This window comes from Pteropus vampyrus, unplaced genomic scaffold (genome assembly GCF_000151845.1).
Source record: "Pteropus vampyrus isolate Shadow unplaced genomic scaffold, Pvam_2.0 Scaffold81, whole genome shotgun sequence".
In the NCBI taxonomy this organism is placed as follows: Eukaryota; Metazoa; Chordata; class Mammalia; order Chiroptera; family Pteropodidae; genus Pteropus; species Pteropus vampyrus.
In genome coordinates this window covers 5815669-5839940 of record NW_011888862.1, presented here as the reverse complement: position 1 = coordinate 5839940, position 24272 = coordinate 5815669, and the positions used below count along the sequence as shown (strand labels likewise).

At 37.6% G+C, this 24272-nt stretch overlaps 2 pseudogenes; both read left to right on the top strand.

The window, feature by feature from the left end:
* The first annotated feature begins 3209 nt into the window (after positions 1-3209).
* LOC111741706 lies at positions 3210-3328 on the top strand (annotated as a pseudogene).
* A 13289-nt stretch (positions 3329-16617) lies between these two features.
* On the top strand, positions 16618-16736 carry LOC111741793 (annotated as a pseudogene).
* The last annotated feature ends 7536 nt before the right edge of the window (positions 16737-24272 follow it).

Genomic DNA, 24272 nt, shown 5'->3' with positions numbered 1-24272 from the left:
CCATATAACTATCAAACTAAAAACTGATAACTTTCATGGCAATGGTATACTTCTTTTGTTTAATATATTTAAGCACCCTTGAGCTCTTATGCAAGTGGATTTCTAATATCTTTTCCTCTGTTATAAAAACAGTTACTTTATACAAATAGCTACATTTTCCATTTTTGAGTTAATTTCTTAAGTGTTATTTCCCAAATGAATTAATTATTCAAAATGCATAATCAGTTCCTTAAAAAATATTGTAGAATAGTAAATTTATACTAATAAACATTATGCAGTGCAATCTTACACCATATGGCATTAATCAATCTGTTACTAGCTTTTGTTTTCCTTTGGGTATATAATGGATTAAAAAGTAGAACTTCACACTAAGACATCTGGCTTTAAAACAATTTAAGTTACAAAGAGATATATAATTTTTGCTTTTTCACCATCCTTCTTGAGTCTTCCAATTCCACTAAGAATTTTTGGCTAATCCTCCCAGAAAAGTCCACCTCCGAAACTTTTGATTACTCCTATCCTTCCATAATTTATCCAGTGTAACCCTATGTTGAACCCCTGTCATGGAATGGGAAGGGTCTCTGGACAGTATTGGCCACATCTCAGGGGTCCTGAGAGGCCATGGGAGGCAGCCCACACTACAAAATTGCCGTTTGCCTGAAAGTGGGCCAGTGCTCCCTGCTCCAGGACTTCTAGAGAAAGTGATTGGGTCACCACCATATCAGCTTCTACATGGAGTTCTCTCCTTCAACTCTTAACATCTTCAACTATTCCCCTTAATTACCCTCTCCCTGCCCCTTAGAGGAGGTAGCCTTTGAGCTATGCTCAAAGGCTACCTCCTCTAAGAGGCTTCTCTGATTTTCCAAATAAAAGGAATCTCACTGCAGAATTGTCATGATACTACATCTGTACTGGTTTTTTCATAACTAATTTTTTCTCATTTGTGAAGTGATCCATACTCATGGTAGAAAAGTTGAGAAATATGGAAAAGAGTAAAGGAAAAAAATCACTCAATCCCACAACACCCAAAGATAAGCATTGTTAACATTTTTCTGTGTTATCCTTTAGGTTTTTCAATGATTTAAAAAAAAAACATAATTGAGAGCATACCATGGATACAAGTTTTTTACTTAACATTTTATCATGAGCATATTTTCACATCATTAATTTTTTGATGTCTCATTTTAACAGTAACATAATTCTATTGTGAAGATGTACTACAATTAACTAATTCTCAGTATTTCAATATTTGGGTTTTTCCAGTTTTATATATAATATATATTATATATAATGCTGTGAAATGATATATAATGCTGTGATAAACACCCATAATAATAAATCTTTGTCCATATGTCCATTTCCTTATGATAGGTTTCTAGAAGTGGAAGTAGTAGAGTGAATTCAATAATGCTTATATTTAAGAATTAGGCAAAATTAAGGATCCTCTCTGAAAAATAATGCAATCAAACATATAACTATACTTTTGCATACACTTTAAGGTAATTCATCTGAAGGTCAATGTATAGATTTCTCAGAGGTCCAAAAATCTCTAGGTTAAATATATTTGAATTATTGGATCAAGAGATATGAAAATTTTAAGGATATTTATAAATATTCCTATATTTTTTTCCAGAAACATCTATCTGTGTCATTTTTGTGATACAGATACTACTTTCTACCTTTACCATTGTTATTTATGTCTTATCACCTCTGCTAGACAGTAAGCCTTCTGAGGGAAGAGTCATGTCTGATTTGTCTCAGAATTTTCCACAGGACCAAGAAAGTGCCTAATTTGCAATGATGTTCAGTTAAGAGTCACTGAATCAATAACTCAATTTGGAAGTCAGCAAGTCCAAAGAAGAGAAAGTTCCAAATTTGATCATGTGGAAAGTGATTCTGGGTATGCTTCATATCCACAATAAATAGTACCAAGAGATGGTCACTGGAGCCCTCACCAAGTCTAATAAGGAGGATGGAGCATTCCACTTTGAATGGCTAAAGGAACAATGCTGCAAATAGATCTTCAGATTTCAATGCAAGTGATAAATGCTTTATTTTCTGCAGTGTGGAGGGTGGCTATTGCCTCTCTTTGATACTGAGGACTCTTTGCACCACCGACTGGCCATCAATTACTTGCCAGTGAAGTATTGCTAAGAACCACAATGACCTATTAACTCTGATTAAAATTACAAATAAGTCAAATTACTAACCCTCAGTTAACTCCTTGCATAATGCACATTTTCCAGGCAATGTGGAAGGAAACAGATATCTTGTGGCACACATATTTAGTGGCCTATCCAACAGCCATTCCCCTTCTCTGTGGGAGAAGACTCATTCTAATTTAGCTGGGCTTGGCAACATGCCCAGGCTTAAAGGGTGACTATGATAAATGAGAAACCAGTTGAGACAATTCCATTCCCCCTTTACATGTACAGACTTATCTCACATAATGACTGCTCAGTTAACAACTTTTTGTCATAATGGCTCTTAAAAAGTTGTACCACTTTTTGAACAATGACTGTCTTTTCCCCAATATATGTTGGCTTTTTCACCCCCAAAACACTAAACAAATAAGAAGCGACATGACATTATTTCAGTTTCAGGCTAAGTCATGACCACCAATTTTACCTGACATATATTTACTAGTCAGAGCTTATCATACGGAACAAATTTGAATTGAGCATCATGTTTGAATGAGCCCAAAATGATCTGCTTTGTATATAGATACCAAGTGAGATGGATGAACACGTAACACCTACATCTCTTTAGTCTTTGTGCATGTGCAATTTCATGTTTTAAATTTTTCAACATGTTTCAAAGCATTCTTATGTTTATCTTTTATTTTGTCCTAAAGGTGATTTCTAGGCTATAGCTTTCTATTTAAGTGCAGTTAGAGAACAAAATAACCACAAAATCCCCTCTCCGAAGTTGGAAAGGTGGTGAAACAATGGTATTGACAAAATAATTTATCTTCTAAATAATGATTTCCTCATCCTCTTTTCCACCATCTCTACTTCATCTACCTTTTCTACATTACATTTTGTGTACAAATGATTTATCTACTTTCATTTTCAATTTGTTCGTAATCTCTTATAGAAATTTGTTTTCATTGTTCATGTGATACATTTTCTTACCTGTGAAAATTATTTGGGTATCGTGGATTGGGAAAGAAATCTTATAATTTTTCTTTTTAAAATTAATGGAATTTAGTCTATGGCAATGGCACCCTGAACGCGCCCGATCTTGTCTGATCTCGGAAGCTAAGCAGGGTCAGGCCTGGTTAGTACTTGGATGGGAGACCACCTAGGAAGACCAGATGCTGTAGGTGTTAAAAAATTAATTAATTAATTATTAATTAATGGAATTTTTAAAATAACATCTTCCCACTAGTGGCAAGGCTTTCGAGAATGAATTAAAGTCATTAAAAGTGAGAGATTAGCTTAATGACTTTTCAGTACACCTTGTAGTTAGGGATGGAGATGAGAGTCAGTTCTGACCAAAGAGAAGTAAAGTCTCCTGGGTGACCCCTGGGAAAGATACTTCTGCCCATTATAAGAATACTTTTCTCCCTTTCTCATCTTCCTACTCTGAATTTTAAGACATTTTAAAGACTGGTTTGTATAGAGCTATGGCAGCTTCATGTGAACTTGAGGGAGAAAATGACAAGAGAACTACGCAATGCCAACCCAGTGTCCTGACCTGGTAGAGCTAAAGAAATAATCCTAGAACTTCTGCCCTTGGTCTTCTTGTTAGGGAAAGTTAGTGTTTAAAACAGTGTTAGTTATGATTTCTATTACGTGCAACCAAAACATTCCTAAATGATGTCATACTCACCCCTTAGTCATTAAAAGATGAATTAAATAATAATGATGATATGTTTCCCTTTGTATGCTGATTTTCAGTCTAAGTGTTTTCATATTCTGATGGAAGGCTGCCTTTTACCCTGATCACCTCCGCTCTAAGATCCCATTACAAGTTTGCTATCTCCCTGATTATCTCTCCTCTTACAGCTGTTCTTGATTCTCTACTCTGACCTAATTTGTAGGTAAAACTCATCTCTCTTCTCTTGGGTTCCATAGAGAACTATTTACCGAAGGCATTTGTGTATGAAGCTGACTTTACTTATGATGTGATTTTACTTTATTTTTTTAAATATACATTTTTTAACATTTTATTTTTTAAACATTTTGATATGATTTTATACCACAAGGCAAATCAACTTAAATTGACTATTAAACATTTTTACCTTTATAAAATATTTAGGCCACCTTTCCACATTTATTAGCCATGCTGCTTATTTTCTAAAACTCCTTGCTTACCCAGTTTGGGAATCGTCATCAGGATCCCCCTAAAAACTCATTCCTCTCACAATACTATGAAAAGTATTTCACCTCTTTATCTCTCTACCAAGGTGGGCAGCCACTTCTGCATATCATTATTATATATTTTGTTACAAAATGGGCCAAATACTCCACTGGCAGGGGTTTTGAACTATCCATCTTTGCCTTCTCCCTCACTCTACAGTCCCTTGGATGAAAGAGACCAGAAATATAGTTCCTCATTGTTATGAATTAAGCCACAGCTTTAGAAGGCAGTGGTGGATACAGTGTTTGGATTTTAAATAACAAATTTTTTCTCTGTTTCAAAATATTAGGGTTGGAAAAGACATTGCGATGGTGTTAAAAAGAGCACAGAATTGGAACTTGGAAGACCTAGATCCTCATTTGTAAAAACATGGAGGAAGGATGTACTAAAGAATATCTGCGGTCCCATCTGGCTCTAGGAGATTCTAGATGAGGAATCTGGGGCCTGAGAAGCCAAATAACATAATATTTAACTTACCACATGTGGTCAGTCTCCTTTCTATTTTTACTTCTGGTGCTTGATTTATCAAGGTTAATTGTATACTTGATATTTTGTTCAAATGTTCTATTCCCTTCCCTTGCTTCCAAAGTTATATTCATCTTAATACCAACACCGCAGAAAGGAGGAAATGAAAGCTTATAAAATACAAACTGAGTGAACAGATATACTTACACGTGTGAGGAAAAATATGTGTACAGAGCTGCTCATTGTGGCTTTGTTTGTAATAGGAACAGAGTGGAAACAACCTAAATGTCCATCGCTAGAAGACTGGTTTACCAAATTATGCAATAGTAGGCAACCAATAAAAAAAATGAGGCAGATCTTTATGTACCGATATGAAAGTGCTTCAAGATAGGTAGACAGATAGACAGACATCTATGTATCTGTATACACACACAGACACACATGCACTCACACACAGAGTTATGGTGATCAATAATGTGTATACTATACTGCCATAGATGGAAAAAATATATGTATTTTCTTGACTACATATAGAGTATCTCTGGAAGGATACACAAAGAGATGGTAACAGTGGTTGCCTTCTGGGATGGGAAATAAGGATTTGAGGGATGAAGATAGGAGGGAAAGTTATCTTTTATTGTTTATTCTTTTGTATCTTTTGAATGTTGTACTATGTATATGCATTGTCTGTTAAAGTATAAGTTGAATTGATTTTTTAAAGACTAAAAAATCATTAAAAGATCTTTTTAAGAGACCTACAGAGTAAAATGAGATATGGGCATTATTAGTGAGTTTCAATTGCTCACACTCTTTCTATCCTAAACTGATAACGGTCTCTATGTCCTACCTAGGCCTAAACAAGATCTGTGACCTAAAGCTGTGATAATGAGTGGTGTCTTGCTTTGTAACCTCCTACAGTCACTCACCAGACCTTGGATACTGACTTTTGAGTTCATTAAAGAAGATCTATGTCCCTACCTTGGGACAAGCAGCCATCATGGGCAGCTACTGATGGACATCTCTGACTTTTCCTGGCCTAAGTGTGAGGCAGCCCTGAATCCATAGGGGAAAGGGCATGGATACTGAAGTCAGGCAGACCTGAACTGGATCACCAGATCCACTTATTAATAGTCACACATGTTACTTATGTTCCCTAAGCCTCTAGCTCATCTATATGATAAAGTAATGGCAACTTCTTCACAAGATTGTTTTGAGACTTTCAAGACATTAGCAATGCACACAGCTAGGGCTGAATAAGCATCCATTTCTCTTCTCCCTATTTCTCCACTTGCTTCACTGCCACCCATTAATCTTCACTATCCTCATTTTCCATAGTGGTACCTAAGTTGATGTTTCTTGAATAGTTTTTCTAGAGCAGTGCTTTTCAGCCAAAAGCAACTGTGTCCCTGGGGGATATTTGGAAGTATCTGGAGACATTTTGTCATAACTGAAGGAGAAGGTGCTATTGGTACCTAGTGATCAGAAACCAGGGATGCTGCTAAACATCCTTCAATGCATAGAACAACAAAGAATTATCCAGTCCAAAGTGCCAGTATTACCAAGGTTGAGAAACTCTGTTTTAAAGGTTTTCGTAAAGCTCCAGGTGCTCGTTTGTACAAATTGACAGCATATTGCATTTAAGTAAATAATTGATTTTAGAGCCACCCATAACTAAATTCACCAAGGAGCATTTCAACAGTTTCCACCATTGCTCTGTTTTCAAGAACATGAGTCTATCTTTAAGCAGAGGAAAAGGGAAAATAATTGCTACATCCTTTATTCCAGGAACTTGAGGAACTTGCCTATGCCCTTTAATACTATGAACTGAAGTAGCTTTCTATCACCTATCTATTGCTGTATAGCAAATCACCCCAAATATAGTGCCCTATAACAACAACCAGTATTTAGTTACATTCTGCTCAACAGTCCTTCTCTGGTCTGGGCCAGGCTCATCCAATCTCAGTAGCTCAGACCAGTAAAACCACCCAGCTAGGCCCAGTCCAAATTGCTGACCCGTGAAATCATGGGTTGTTGTTTTAATTGCTAAGTTTTGGAGTTGTTTGTTATGCAGCAAAAGCTAACTGATACAATAAGTACTTGGGGCTTTTTATTACAGTTTGGGGCTCTTTGCAATAGTGCTGCTATGAATATTTTGTACGCAACTTGTCCACATACACATGAAGTTTTATTGAGTATAGGAGTCAAAATGCTGGTATATCTTCTTCATTCTTAAAGTACAAAATTATTTATGTATACACATAAAAACAGAGCTTCATTTTCTTTTCATAACTTCCCTTTGGCCCGTTTTAGAAAAATGGCTATGGGCCCATTTTCTAAAGGCAAAAGTAATTGGCAGGAAGCAAGTTCATGATGATTTATCATAGTCAGAATGGGAATCCAAACTTCTGGTGCTCTGTCTGCTATCTTTTCTGTGGTGAAAACATCTTCCATTAAAAAATAACAATAATTTTCTCCTCTACTGGATATTTATCCCAAAGGCTCGAAAACCCATATCTGAAAAGATATTTGCACATCAATGTTCATAGCAGCATTATCAGGTGGTCAGGACATGGAAACAACTGAAGTGTCCTATGATAGATGATTGGCTAAAGAAGCTGTGGTATATTTATAAAATGGAATATCACTCAGCCATAAGAAGGGATAATATATTGCCATTTGTGACAACATAAATGGACCTCGAGATAATCATGCTAAACAAAATAAACCAGACAGAAAAAGTTGAAAATCACATGGTATCACTTATAAGTGAGATATAAACCTAAAAACAACAAATGAACAGGACAAACAAACAGAGACTCATGGACATGGACTATAGACTAGTGGTTACCAGACGGTAGGGGGGAGGGGGGAGGTAGATTGGGTAAAGGGGGTTAAATATGTGGTGGCAGAAAGAAATCTAACTATGGGGGGTGAATACATAGCATATATATATATATATATATTATATATATATACTTTATTGTCAAAGTGTACAGCTGAAACTTTTTGGATTTTGTTAACCAATGTCACCATAAAAAAATAAATAAAACTTAAATAAATAATAATAACACCTACATCTGACGCTATAAAGAAAAAGCCACATCGAGACCAGTAGGAAGGACAGATAAGCAAAACAGGCTAGTCCCACACCCGCACATGGCAGTTGAGCACTGTTATGGATAGCAAGGTGCAGAGGCCCTCCTGAAGGAACAAGGGGTCCTAACCCCTCACAGAAGCTCCCCAGCCCAGGGTTCCAGTCCTGGGAAGAGGAGTTCCCACAAAATCTGACTGTAAAAATCAGTGGGAATTTTGGCCTCCTGGGTGAGAGGAAAAGAACCTGAAAACCCAGATGCCCACTTTAAAAGGCCTGCGCCCTGTGGGTGTGGCCAATCCCCACACCCAGTCAGCCCGAAAGTCAATCCCATCCACTGAGCTGCAAAAAGTAATCAAGGTTTAGCTATAACAGGAGAACACATACAACCCACACAAGGAACATATCCAGAGCCCCTGGTGTAGGTGATCAGGGAGACTGCACCACTGGGCCACAAAGGACATCTACTACATAAAGCCACCTGGCCACAATTGGGAGATGTAAAATTCTTCTTAATGCATAGAAAAAAACACAGAGAGGGAAGTAAAATGGGAAAACAATGAATTGTGCCACAAATGAAACAACAGGCCAAAACTCCAGAAAAAAAAAAAACTAAGTGAAATGGAGGCAAGTAACCTACCAGAGACAGAGTTCAAAACACTGGTTATGACGATGCCCAATGTACTTGGGGGAGAATAGATGATCTCAGTGAGAACTTCAACAGAGAGATAGTAAGCATAAAAAAGGACATAGAAACCATAAAAAAAGAACCAGTTATAAATAAATAACTGAAATAAATAAATAACTGAAACGAAGAATGCACTAGAGGGAATCGACAGTAGATTAGATGAAGCAGAGGATCGAATCAGCAAGTTGCAGAAAACACCCAATTGGAAGAACAGAAAAAAAGAATTCAAAAAAATGAGAAAAGTTTAAGAGACCTCTGGAACAACAGCAAACGTACCAACATCTGCATCATAGGGGTACCAGAAGGAGGAGAGAGAGAGCAATGGAGTGAGAATCTATCTGAAAAAATAATGATAGAAAAATTTCCTAACCTGGTGAAGGAAATAGATCTACAAGTCCAGGAAGTTCAGACTCCCAAACAAGAGAAACCTAAACAGACTCACACCAAGACACGTCATAATTAAAATACCAAAAGTTAAAGACAAAGAGGGAATCTTAAAAGCAGCAAGAGAAAGACAACTAGTTACTTACAAAGGTACTCCCATAAGAATGTCAGCTGATTTTTCAACAGAAACTTTGCAGGTCAGAAGGGATTGGCACGAAATATTCAAAGTGATGAGAAACAAGAACCTACAATCGAGACTACTCTACCCAGTAAGGCCATCAGTTAAAATTGAAGGTGAGATAAAGAGCTTCCCACACAGGAAAAAGCTAAAGGAATTCATCACCAACAAACTAGTATTACAAGAAACATTAAGGGAACTTCTGTAAAAAGAAGGGGGAAAAAACTCATAACTACAAATGATAGAATGGCAGTAACTAGATACCTATCAATAATCACTTTAAATGTGAATGGATTAAATGTTTCAATCAAAAGACATAGCGTAGCTGAATGGATAAGAAAACATGCCCCATACATATGCTGTCTACCAGAGACCCACTTCAGATCAAATGACACACACAGACTGAAAGTAACGGGATAGAAAAAGATATTTCATGCAAATGGAAATTAAAAAAAACAACTAGGGTACCAATATTTATGTCAGACAAAATAGACTTTAAAACAAAAGCTATAATAAGAGATAAAGAAGGGCATTACGTAATGAAAAAGGGATCAATAAAACAAGAGGACAACTCTAGTAAACATACTCATCCAACATAGGAGCACCTACACATATAAAGCAATTATTGACTAATATAAAGGGAGAGATCAACAGTAATACACTCATAGTAGTAGACTTTAACACCCCATTGATGCCAATGGAAAATCAACAAGGAAGCCTTAAATGACACACTAGACCAGATGGATTTAATTAGTATTTTCAGAGTGTTTCGCCCCAAAGCTGCAGAAATATATTCTTCTCAAGTGCACATGGAACATTTTCCAGAGTAGACTACATGTTAGGCCATAAAAGTCTCAAAAAATTTAAGAAGACTGAAATCATATCAACCATCTTCTCTGACCACAATGGTATTAAACATCATCTACAAGGAAAAAAAGCTGGAAAATACACAAACACATGAAGGCTAAATAATATGCTACTAAACAATTAATGGGTTATTAATGAGATCAAGGAAGAACTCAAAAGATACCTTGGGACAAAAGAAAATGAAAACACAACAACTCAAAATCTATGGGACACAGCAAAAGCAGTCCTAAGACAGAAATTCATAGCAATACATGCCTACCTCAAGAAACAAGAAAAAGCTCAAACAATCTAACCTTACACTTAAAAGAACGAGAAAAAACAAAACAGCAAACGAACCCAAAGTGAGTAGAAGGAAAGAAATAATAAAGATCAGAGTGGAAATAAACAATATAGAGTCTAGAAAAACAATATAAGAGACCAATAAAATCAAGAGATGTTTCTTTGACAGGATAAACAAAATTGATAAACCTTTAACCAACTCATCAAGAAAAAAAACAGAGAGGACCCAAAAACAAAATCAGAAATGAAAAAGAAGAAGTAACCACAGATTCTATAGAAATACAAAAGATTATAAGAAAATACTAGGAGCAATTATATGCCAACATATTGGACAATCTGGAAGAAATGGACACATTCTTAGAAACATGCAATCTCCCAAGAATGAGTCAAGAAGAAACAGAAAATTTGAACCAACAGATTACCACCAAAGAAATTCAATTGGTAATAAAAACATTTCTGAAAAACAAAAGTCCTGGCCTGGTTGGCTTTAGAGGTGAAATTTTCCAAACATTCAATTAATACCTATTCTTCTCAAACTGCTCCAAAAAATTCAAGAGGAGAGAAGTCTCCCTAACTCTTTTTATGAGGCCACCATTACCCTGATTCTAAAACCAATGACATTACAAAAAAAAAATGGAAAACTATAGGCCGATAGCTCTTATGAACATTGATGCAAAAATCCTCAACAAAATATTGGCTAACTGAATTCAGCAATACTTTTAAAATATCATACACCATGATCAAGTTGGGTTTGTTCCTGGGATGCAAGATTGGTACAATATCCGCAAATCAATTAACACGATACACCACATTAACAAATTGAAAAATAAAGATCATACAACCATATCAATAGATGCAGAAAAAGTGTTAAACAAAATCCAGCATCCATTTATGATAAAAACTCTCAGCAAAGTGGGAACAGAGGGAACATACCTCAACATTATAAAGGCCATATATGATAAACCTACAGTTGATATCATACTCAACGGAAAAAAAGCTAAAAGCGTTTTCCTTAAGATCAGGAACAAGACAAAGATGCTCACTTTCACCACTTCTATTCAACATAGTATTCGAAGTCCTAGCCACAGCAATCAGTCAAGAAAGAGAAAGAAAAGGCATCCATATAGGAAAGGAAGAAGTAAAACTGTCGTCATTTGCAAATGACCTGAAACTCTATATAGAGAGAACCCTAACAATTCCACCAAAAAAAACTGTTAGAACTGATAAATTAAGTAAAGTAGCAGGATATGAAATTAATATTCAGAAGTCAGTTGCATTTTATACAACAGTGATGAACTGTTGGAAAGAGAAATTAAGAAAACAATCACATTTATAATTGTATTAAAAACAATAAAATACCTAGGAATCAAATTAATCAAGGAGGTAAAAGACTCATTCTTGGAAAATTATAAGTCATTGAGAAAAGGAATTGAAGAGACACAAATAAATGGAAACATATTCCATGCTCATAGATAGGAAGAATCAACACCATTAAAATGCCTATACTACCCAAAGCAATCTAGAGATTCAATGCAATCCCTATAAAATACCAATGGCATTTTTCAGAGAACTAGAACAAATAATCCAAATATTTATATGGAATCATAAAAGATCCCAAAAGGCCATGAGTATCTTGAGAAAGAAAAACGAAGTTGGAGGTATCACATTATCTGATATCAAACTATACTACAAGGCTACGGTAATCAAAACAGCATGGTACTGGCATAGAAATAGACACATAGATCAATGGAAGAGAATAGAGAGCCCAGAAATAAATCCACACATATATGGTCATTTAATCTATAACAAAGGATGCAAGAATACACAATGGGGTAAAGACAGTCTGTTCAACAAATGGTGTTGGGAAAGCTGGACAGATACATGCAGAAAAATGGAACAGGACCAGTTTCTTAAACCGTATACAAGAATAAACTCAAAATGGATTAAAGACTTAAATGTAAGACCCGAAACCATAAAACTTTTAGAAAACATAGGCAGTAAACTCTCTGATACTGCTATTAGTCATTTTATTCTGATATATCTCCTTGGGCAAGGGAAACAAAAGAAAGATAAACAAATGGGACTATAAAGGTTTTGAACTAAAAAGGTTTTGCGCAGCAAAGGAAACTGTCAACAAAACAAAAAGACAACCGACTGAATAGGAATGATACATCTGATAAGGGGTTAATATCCAAAAACGTATATAACTCAACAACAAAAAACAAACAATACAATTTAAAAATGGGCAGAAGATTGGAATAGGTATTTCTCCAAAGACAAAATACAGATGGCCAATAGACATATGAAAAGATGCTCAAGGTCATCAGAGAAATGAAAATTGTCTCATACCTGTGAGATTGACTATCATCAATAAACCAAAAACCTAGTGTTAGCGAGAATGTGGAGAAAAGGGAACCCTTGTACACTGTTGGTGGGATTGCAAATTGGTACAGCCACTATGGAAAGTAGTTCAAAATTTTCTCAAAAAATTAAAAATAGAACTACCTTTCGACCTAGCAATTGCACTTCTGAGTATTTATCCAAAGAAAACCAAAACACTAACTTGTAAAGATCTATGCACCCATATGTTCACAGCAGCGTTATTCACAATAGCCAAGATATGGAAGCAACCTAAGGGTCCATCAATAGACGATTGGATAAAGAAGTTATAGTTCATCTATACAATGGAACATTACTCAGCCATAATAAAAAATGAAATTATACCATTTGCAATGACATGGATGGACCTAAAGGTTTTTATGCTAAGTCTGACAGAGAGACAGATACCATACGATCTCACTTATGTGTGGAATCTAAAGCGCAAAACAAACAAACAAAACAAATCAGAAACAGACTCAGAGATACAGAGAACCAGCTGATGGTTAACAGATTGGAGAGGGGTTGGGAGGCTGGGTAAAAAAGTGAAGGGATTAAGAAATACAAATTAGTAGTTACAAAACAGTCACAGGGATGTAGAGTACAGCATAGGGAATATAGTCAATACTATTGTAATGGCAGTGTGTAGAGCCAGTTAGGAGCTAGAGTAATTGGGGGGATCACTTCATAAATTATATAAATGTCTAACCATTATACTATATACATTGTACTATATACTTGAAACTAATATAAAATAATAATTAAATTTTTTTAACTGCTTGGATTTGTTGCCTTGGGATAACAGAGATTATGAAGGAGACAAAGGAATTGGAAATCTGGGATGTGGATAAGGAGGAGAGAGACAAAAATCATTGGAGGAAGAAAAGTCAAAGTACAGAGGCAGAATATTGGAAACATTATTTATATGGTATGGAAATCCCCAAGAATCAAGACAGGGGCAATATTAGAGGGAATGACAGTGAGGTGATCTAAAATCTTGAAGGAAAGAGGAAGAATGACACAAGGTTGGCAGATGACTGTAACCAGGAGGAGTGCTGGATGCTATAGTCTGATGACCTGACATTCAAAGATGGAAGTAGGTGTGGTGTTAATAAGGAATAAGAGAATGATCTGGGAAACTAGGAACAAATAGCCAGGAAAGGTAACCATTCCACCTTCCAGTCCAGGGATAGGAGGAACATGGGAAAGAAAACAGCTACTACCTGAGAAGGTGGCAGGAAAAGTTGTGTTCTCAAGAGTCAGGTTTCATGTAGAGCAAGAAGATAAAGGAAGCATTCAGAGAAGAGATTTAGGATAAATAGAACTTTGTTGATGACCAAACAAGAAGTCCAGAGGGCATAGCAGAAATTTTTAAGTAGTTGGAGAAAGGTGGGAAAAAATTCAGGAAGTGGTGTACATAAGTTAGTCTCCAAGGATTCCCCAGCAAGTTCTCCTTTCCCTGTATATTCATCAGGAGGTGAAGAGCCTATTCCCTCCTCCCATGAATGAGTGCTGTTCCTTGACCAGTAGAGAACTTCTTTCCTTGGACTTCTCCCTTTTGGGACTCAGCTACCATCCTATGAAAAGTCCAAGCCATATGATGAGACTACATGGAGGGGAACCAAGGAACTCTGGGCAACTGCCCACTGGAGCTTTCTGCCAAAAGACTGCATCTACTGCCAGCCATGTAAGACATTGGATATTCTAGTCCAATCAAGCCCCCCAAATGACTGCTTCCCCAGCTGCCATATGAGAATAAGAACCATACAGCTATTTAACCCATTGAATCATGTGAAATAATAAAATGGTTGTAAGCTATTACAGTTTTGAGTGGTTTGGGTACAATAGATGACTGAAACAGGGATGTACAAAGTCATCTGGGGACTAAGGTAGGTAAGTGAGGGGTGACCAAAGAATCTTGAGTTTCCTTTGTGACTGACATCATCAGGGCTAAAGGCTTAATGAGATAGACTTCTTTTATCCCTGAGCAACTGGAAGAATGTAATTGCCTTGGGAAGTATGCCTTCTCCCTGTAGTCTCTGCACTGAGTCACATTCCAACGATGACTTTTTTTCTGCTCCAGGACACGTTCTCTGCCACTGAAACATGCACATATGCAAGATACAGAGCTCTGACCCCAGATCTAAAGAGGAAGTCTCCAGATAAATTGTGGTTTTAAGCCATATCTTAAAAATTGTTTCTACTTTAGAGGTGTCTTCATCTAAAACCATCACTTGGACCCTTGGGAATTAGGACTCTGCCTTGTCCGTCATGTAAGATTCCTCTCCCCCTTGAAGGAGATGTTTTTAGTGGTTTTCAGGTTAATATAAAAGAAGCTTGAAGATGCAAATGAACTGAGTAACCATGACAACAAAGAAGGGAAGAAAACAAAACAAACCAATTATGCCTATGCAAATTCCTCCCTGAACCATCTAGGTAAGAGAGAACGTGGCTGTCAGGAATAATGCCTAATGGCCAATGACAAATGCAGAATGAGTTAGGGCTAGTAGCACCTGTGGGGGCAGCTGTGGAAGGAGAGGAAGCTAGGCCTTCACAAGTCACTGCTATGGGCTCATGTTCACAATGGTGGCATGTTTGTGGTGTGTGTGTGCGTGTACGTGCGTGTGTGTGTGTGTGTGTGTGTGTGTGTGTTTATTGAGCACCTATATACCAATGCTTTCAGATAACGTTATGTTTCACTTAATTATCTTCAGTTCAGGACTTTTTCTCTAATGGCATCTTAGATATAGCTCCACTAAAGCCCTTAAATCATTGAACTCCAATTAGCATGGGGTAGAGCAGATCTTCTTCAATAGTAATGTGCACATGAACAACATAGGCATCTTGTTAAACTACAGATTCTGATTCAGTAGGTATGGGGTGGGCCCAAGATTCTGCATTTCTAAGAAGCTCCTCCAAGAGTCACAACTTGAGAAGTGAAGGTGAAAAATTAAGAATGTGGGTTCTATATTGAGACCATCTGGGTTCAAATCCTCACTCCATATGTTAGCTACGTGACCTCTGACAAGCTACCTGGTCTTTCTTCACTTCTTTATTTGTAAAATGGGGAACAAGTTTAGTGAGGTCACGGAACTAGCTGGAAGTAGAATTTGAAGACAAGCCGTTTTATTCTAGAACCCACGACATCTATGCTGAGTATCATGAAAGAAGAAACTGTATCTATTCATGACTGTATCTTCAGGAAGCTAGCACAAAACCTGTATATACAGGGGGCAAAAAATATTTGCTGAATGAATTACCTACCAGGTATTTTTGCCCTGAATTTAGAGGTCAGTAAACTACAGTTTAAAAGAATTTTAACACATGCCCAATTATACCACAATTGAGACCTGTGTTTTACACCATGTCCCAGAGTATCCCCATGGGATTAATTTCCAATTATCTATTGTGGGTAGATGACTTGACAATGTATTTTTTTAACGCCTACAGCACCTGGTCTTGAAACCCAGATCCCTTATATATAAAGGCAGTGGACTATTCTCATCACAGAAACAATCATGACTTTATCCACTGGGAAGGATAAAAGTGGTAAAGGAGACTGGTGAGCAAGCACTTGAAAACTACCAAACTCAATGAGGGCTGCTTGACTTGTTTTGAGGATAAGTGACAAACAGAAAGCGAAAATTCATGCATTTTGTCATATAAAACTTCTTTGCCAAAGCTTCCCCCTCTATCAGAGCCTCTAAAGGGTATCAGAATCATTAATCTATGCTTCCTTGAACTTTCACCTAATGGGTTAATGGGAGCTTCTTTAATGACCTTATAACTTAAAGAAGGCATCTTAGTTTGTGTTTCCCCAAGAATTCAGTGCAAGTAGTTTATCTGGGAGGTTTTAAGAACATAAATAGGAGAGTGGAAAAGTTATTCAGAGAAGGGAAGGCATCCAATAAAGAATACATTGTCGTCTATGGCCATGCCACCCTGAACGTGCCTGATCCCATCTGATCTTGGAAGCTAAGCAGGGTCAGGCCTGGTTAGTACTTGTATGGGAGATCACCTAGGAAGACCAGGTGCTGTAGGTGTTAAAAAAATACATTGTCAAGTCATCTACCTGCAATAGATAATTGGAAATTAATCCCATGGGGATGCTCTGGGACATGGTGTAAAACACAGGTCTCAAATTTATCTCACATGAGGGGAAAGGGAGCTGAGGTACTTACAGCCAAGAAGCATTGGATGAAGGCTGCTCTCAGGGTTGGTAGTTCCTTGGCACTTCAAGCCTGCCACATATGGGATCATAGTGGCCCCAACTGTTCCAGAAAAAGCCCTCAGGCACAGAAATGTAGATGGCGCCATTTGGAAGTCAGTGGGAGCACTCTGAAATGGTAGAGTTTAAGGGATATGAACAGGAAACCAACAGAGTCTCCTAAAAAAGAAGCTCCATTTGCTGCTTCCTACTATAGCAGCTCACCAAAAGAGGAATTATATGGTGGGGGAGCGGAAATAACCTATTTGTCCAACCGGGGTTGTCAAGGAAAGGGTATGCAAGTCCTATACATTTTAGGCTAAGCATTCAACAGTCATTTCCAAAAAGGGAGCTGCAAAAGACAATGGACCACATCTATTGGGTAGAAGAGTGTTGACAAGTGACCCGTGTCTGTACCTCTTAACCCTGAATCCATTTAAATGGATTTTTGAATTTGGTTGTAGGAAAGAGAATAAGAGGATCTGTACTTGAGGGTGGAGGGGATGGTAAGGGCAGGTGTCCTATATGTGTTATTAGATTTGTTCTTAATCCCAGAAGGAAAGAATACATATATTTTCTGAACTATCAGTGCTTTCCAGAATCAGTGAGGTCATGGAAACCATAATCTTTGCCATGTGCTCTCACAGCCACAGTTATGCTAATTAAACCAGGGGCTCTAGTGAACATGATAAAATCAGACTTGAGTCTATGGGCTGGAGGGGGATGGGAAAGCATGTGGAGGCTTGAGCAATTGTTTTTGCGTTCAAGGCTTAGATATGAGGTCAATTGGCCCCTGATCTTCCTTTTATTTTCCTGACACCTGGTTCTTGGAAGCTGCCCATACTCCAGAGTGTGGAGTAGCAGACAGCAAGATATACCACCACTGTTAATCTGATCTGTCATCACGAATGACAGGAGGGAAGTCATTCTAGGAGAGTTTTAAAGCTAAATTTGGGGTCTAAAGGACTTCAGATATTGTTGCTATTTTTACTCAGTTGCTTAAACAAAGGGGCTCTGCCGCTGTTGTGGAATTACTAATGTGGACCTCAAGAAGCCACAACAGACATTCATTAACATTTGGAGCTCTACTTCTAAAGGCGGGGTTAAAATACTGCATACACTTTCAAATCATCGTACAACATTTATTCCAAAGACATTTAAAAGAACCCAGGGAAGGTAAATCTGTTCTGTGTGTCTATGCAATCTTGTCTCTTTCTTTCTGTCCTCTTTTCCTTCCTGCCATCCCTGATTCTCCATTCAGAAAATGTCCTTAAAGCATAGAATGGGTCTGTGTATATTTGCATAACAGCAGTCCTCTGTATAAAAATAAACTCTGAATAGATTGCTCCATTGTATATATATGTGGGTATACAGGTCACATACATGGATTTATTTTTCCAAGAACAAATGTCTTAATGTTTCTTGTCCTTGAGAAAAATTACCAACTGCCAGATTCTCAAATTCCACGTGGAACTTTGCAATAACAGAAAATATATGTAAAAAGACACAAAGAAATGAAATATAGTGAGGAGTCAGATTTTCATTTCAATTAGCCCTGGATTTTCAAAAACTTCACAAGTCAAGTAGAAGACTATTCTTGAAATGGCTTTGTCCTTTACAGAAGTTAAACAATCTCTGGGACATTGGATAGTGATTAAGTAACCAAGACTCATTATTTCCCTGAAACAAAGAGAGGCTATGGTCACAGGATTGGAAAAACAAAGCTTTGGAAACTGACTGTCCTGAGTACAAATCCAAACCCTGCCACTTACTTGAGCAAGTTTCTAAACCTCTTCAAATCTGTTCCATCATCTAGAAAATGGGGCTATTTACATCTACATCACAGGGGTATTGTGAAGATGAGGTATTATTGTATGTGAACTCTCCTGGCACAAAGTAGGTTCAAGAAGTGCAAATGGTCTAAGATTTCACCCTGCTTGCAAAATAACAAACTAGCCTGCCTCAGTTTTATGGATGCTGATAGAAGACACAGGACTCCTGGATCAGAGCTGAGTATTATATCACAGCAATAATAGTAGCCAGATTATCAGCATTTTATGCATCAGCTTCCCAAACCCCAGTTCCCACAGTGGGATGTGAAGAGGGCCAGGTGACACTTGCATATGCAAGTAGGTTTTATTACAAGAAAAGAACTGGAGTATGTTGGAGCAGGGAGTGGTAGATCAAGGGGATATACGAGGGAATGGGCCCTGGAGAGACAGTGGAACACTTCGAAAGAGGACAGAAAGGGGAAGAAGGTGGAATAAGACTCCAGTAAAATGAAGATGTAGAGAGGAAATAGGTTGAAGGGTGTCTAATGACTTCTAGTCTTATACTGAGGTGGATGATATTCTCCAAAAATGGCCTTAATGATATTTCCAGTTCTACATGCTTTTCCAGAACCTTACCACTCCGCCATCCAGAGTTGAGGTCTCTTTTCCCTCCCCTTGAGCCTGGCTGTGTCTTTGTAACTGTCTCAACAAAATGCAGCAGATGTGATGTATGACTTCAAGACTACACTAGAAAAGGCAATAGGTCTTTCACTTAGGTTGTCTTTCTTGGGATGCTCATTCTTGAAACTGAGCTACTACGTTGTGAGGAAGCCCAAGCTACACAGAGAGGTCATGTGTAGGTGTTCTGTCTGACAACCTCAGCTAAGGTCCCAGTCATGTTAGTGAATGAACCTGCAGATGATTCTGGCCTCCAGTTGTCAAGTCACCATCAGCCTCTGAGGCTCTACTATGTAACAGAGATAACCCAATTCCAGTGTGTCTAGATTCCATGAGCATACTTCTGGAGTACATCCGCCCTCTCAATGCTTCCATGTCCAAGTTAGGAGCCCAGGAACTCTCTCCTGCCTTCTAGAGTATGTATGACTACAAGGCTGCTGTTGCTTCACTTTTCTCTCATCAAGAAGGATGAAACACGATGCTATGGCAGGTTCCTCTGAAATGCTTGTATTATTTCAGAATGTGCCTGGTGAGGTAGTCACTTACCCTGATGTTTTCAGATTCTCTCAAGTCCATGTGGGTGTTTCTACCATCCCTAACTTCTGCCCTCATGCCCTGTTTGGAGGGCAGGGAAGGATGGGGAGATAGGGGGACATTTGTATCTTCCTTTCTCTTTGACCAGTTTCACATCCCAGAACTAGAAGGGTATCCCCTCTCCTGTGTGTGAGAGATTCCCTTACTTATGCTTTGTCCACAACCTTCTACTCTGTGGCTTTTCTATGGCCAACCCTCTAAGCTTTGGTTTCTATTTTATAAGAGCCCAGCTTTGGGAATCCTGAGAAAATTCTTTTCTTTCCCTTGTTAGTCTGGCTTTCAAGACCATTATCCTAGTCAGGGCTTTTTAAAAATCTGGTTAATTTAAAGTTAAGCAATGATTAATTTATCCTATGTTGTATCTACTTCCGGCCACGACAGCCTTCATCTTATGGCATAATCTTAATAACAAAAAAATAACAAGTGATTCTTATTCTTTTTAAAAAGCTACCTACCAAAAAGGAAAAATGTATTAGGATATTTTAAAACATTATCTTAATATCTAAGCTAAGTTGAAGAATAAAGTCATGAGAACTTGTATATTGGCTTCCATTTTTAATTATATCTACTCTAAGAAAATGAAAATTAGTTTGCCAATAATTAAAATAGTTATTTTTATGACATTTTGCATAAATCTGAATTCACGTTAATTATCATTCTCCAGAGAAGAATTTTGAAGCCAGAGGGAGAAATCTTTAAATATTACCTCAAATACGCCATGTATACCACTTTAAATGTGTTTTTCCAGGATAGAAGAAACAAGATCATGAATTTAGGAGACAAAATTCTCATCATCAATCATCATCTGATAGATCTAGAACACACACCAGAAGTCACATTTGTGTTAATGACAATTTGATTTTCCAATATATACATGTTTTTACAATTTTAGGCTAAATTTTTCAAAACTTGGAACACATATTTGGGAAAAGACGAGCTTTGTATGTGAATGAGATTAGAGTGGTCAGGAGGTTCTGTTGGGCTATTTGAACAGGGCCAGGAAAGGTCTCCATCCCTAACTACCTTTTCCAAACAGATGCTAAGGTGCTGAACATTTCACCACTAGAGAGTTATTCCTCTAATTTAGGAACTACCCTAATCAGCAATTCTCTTTTAAAATAATTTCATTAGCTTCACAAAATATTTAATGAGCACTATATATAAATCACTGTACTAGGGCTCAAAGATGAGTTGGGGATGGGAGGTAGGCAGAGATGAGGGAGAAACAACAAATAAAAATGAATTAATCATGTCAGCAACATCTTAGTATGACTTTTTCCAGAAGTTTTTTTTCTTCTTTTTGGGAATTAGGCTTAATGAGAACCTTGGGTATCAGAGGAGAGTGCAGGAAGAAGGAAGAGGAATAGAAGATGGAAGCTGGGTTGAGGGTAGAGAATCTTCTAGAAACCATCGTATTTCCTTGATTTAAGTTGTAATTTTCCCCTCCCTCACACCTGCACACATTTTAATATTTCTCAAGTAAGGATTTACCCTGTAATCTATAAGTAGATTTAATGAGAGTGTATTTTTCTTTTTTCTTAAGTTATTAAATTGAGTTTGTTGTTAAATAGTGTTTCTTATAACTCATGGCATGTATAATTCTTAGACTTCTAGTATTTTTATTTGAAAATTTTATTAAGATAATTGTAGATTTACATGAAGTCATAAGATATAATACAGAAAGTTCCTATGAACTCTTTATCCAGTTTCCCCCAATGGTAACATTTTATTAAACTATAATGTAACATCACAACAGGGGTATTTACACTGATACGATCCATAGATCTTAACTGGGTTTCCTCGTTTTACTAATACTTGTGTGTGTGTGTACATGTGTGTGTATGTGTGTTTAGTTCTATGCTTCTTATCACATGTGTAGACTTGTCTATCCATTACCACAGTCAAAATACTTAACAATTTCATTACTAAAAACTCCTTCATAGTGCCCTTTTATAACCATACCCACCTCCCTCTTACCCTTTCACTCCATCCATAATTCCTGGCAACCACTAATCAGGTCTCCATTTCTAAAATTTTGTCATTTCAAAAATGTTATATAAACGGAATCATATATTATATAACCTTTAGGATTTTTTTCACTCAGCATCATACCATGAAGAATAATCTAAGTTTTGTGTGTATCTGTAGTTTCATCCTTTCTGTTGCTGAGTGGTTTCCCATTAGATGTATGTAACATAGTTTGTTTAACCATTCGCCCATTGAAGGACGTCTGAGCTGTTTCCAGTTTGGAGCTATTAGATCAGTAATATTTATCGAGCACCTGCTACATATGTTAGGCACTTTTGTATCTGTTGTCCCAACAAATCTTTACCCCTAAAAAGCCTTGTGAGATAAATATTAGTACCTGTGCTTTATAAATTAAGAAATTGAGGCCCCGTGATGCCAATTAACATGCCAAGGCCACACAATTGTTAAGTGGCAGTCAAAATTCACACTCATATCTTCAATGCCAGAGCTTTTTGCTAGTTCATTTGATGATTTTTCCCTTGGGCTTGCAAGGGTATCGGGGCTGGGGCCTGGGCTGGCCAAAATGAGCCCAGAATGAAAGCACTTTGGGCTGTTTATGCATCCCCAGGTTTCTCCACTTTTTTCACGCCATAAATCAGGACAGCTGGAGGAACTGCGCAGTGAAATGCCTGCTAGCTCACCTGCTTGATGGGTTTCTGTTTTATAGGTGCCTATGCTTAGAGGGTTATCAACAAGCCAAATAGAAAGGTGAAGGTGAGATTTGGTTTCCCCCATCTTGATAAACATTTATTGTTTCTCGTGCTCTTTTCCCACTTACTCTTCCAATTGACAAATGTATCAGGAGAGTGGTAGTTAAACTGACACATTGTCATTCGGAAAACAAATGACTGGAAATGCCATGCTAGCTCACATAGTTCCAGAAAAGCTTCAGAGCGGATCATCTGCCCAGGGGAAGGACACATTCTTACTGTCATAACTCAAGCAGTCTTCTGGAGGAATGAGTATGCCTGTCAATAATGAGCCAGCGCTTTGAGGGGAGAGCTTTCAGGAAAATAGGCACATAGATGCTATCCCCTCCGAACTTCAATGCTGGAGCAATTCCTTAGCCCTCTCTCCTAATGAAAGTGTTTCTACCACCAGCTCATCACCTACGATTGCTACTCCTCCTTCACACCCCTGAAACCAATCAGAAATTCTGAAATTGTGTCAATAGCAAAGGGGCACATGTATGTTTCAAGGGGGAAATTAAGACCACAATGAGATACCACCACAATGGCTAAAACTAAAAACACTGACAATACCAAGTGCTGTCAAGGTGTAGAGCAACGGGCACTCTCATACACTGCTGATAGAAACACAAAATGGTACAATCACTTTGGAAAACTGTTTGGCAATGTCTATGAAAGCTAAACATATGAATCTTCCATAACCCAGCAGTCCTACTCCTACGTATAAATTCAAGAAAAATGAATGCATACGTCCATCAAAAGACATGCACAAAAATGTTCATTGCAGATTTATTCATAATAGCCCCAAACTGTAAAAACATAAATGTTCATCAATGGGACAATAGATAAATAATTATTGAATATTCATGCGATAAAATACTAAACAGCAAAAAAATATTACTGACATATACAACATGGATGAATCTTACAGGAGCTGAACTCGGGAGTATGAACTGTGTGATGCCATTTGTATGAATTTAAAGAACAGGCAAAATTCACCTATGGTGCTAGAATCAGAATAGTGCTTACATCTGGAGGGGAAAGAGAGATGATTACTGACTAAAAATGGGCATGAGGAATCATGTCGAGTGCTGGAAAATGGATCTATATCTTGATCTGGGTGGTGGGTACTTGAGTATATGCATAGGTGAAAATTCATCAAGCAAACTCTTAAGATGTATATACTTTATACCCTTTACTATATATGTAATAAAATTTTTTCAAGTTTAAAAAAATACAAGAGAGAGTTACTCCCCGCTTCACTTCAGGGGACACTGGACCAGGCCACCATTCTTTCCTATCGTCTTCCTCTTCATCTACGGATCTATTGACACCAGGATGTGTGACAGAGCCAGTTGACTGCTCCACCCAGTGGATTATTTGGGAGAGCCAAACCGATACAATAGTAGACATAATTAGCGGGAATGAGGATGAGAGATTGAGGCAGGATAAGCACTTCATGCTAAAATGCCTCCAGAGACTTTTCCTGTCTCCTGTTAACAAAAGGGTGACTCATGCTGAGGCGGAGATGGAGGAATTATTTGAGCATGGATGATTTACGCTCCCTTGGAAATTTGAGTTTGGGAGAGAGAAACACACACACACACACAC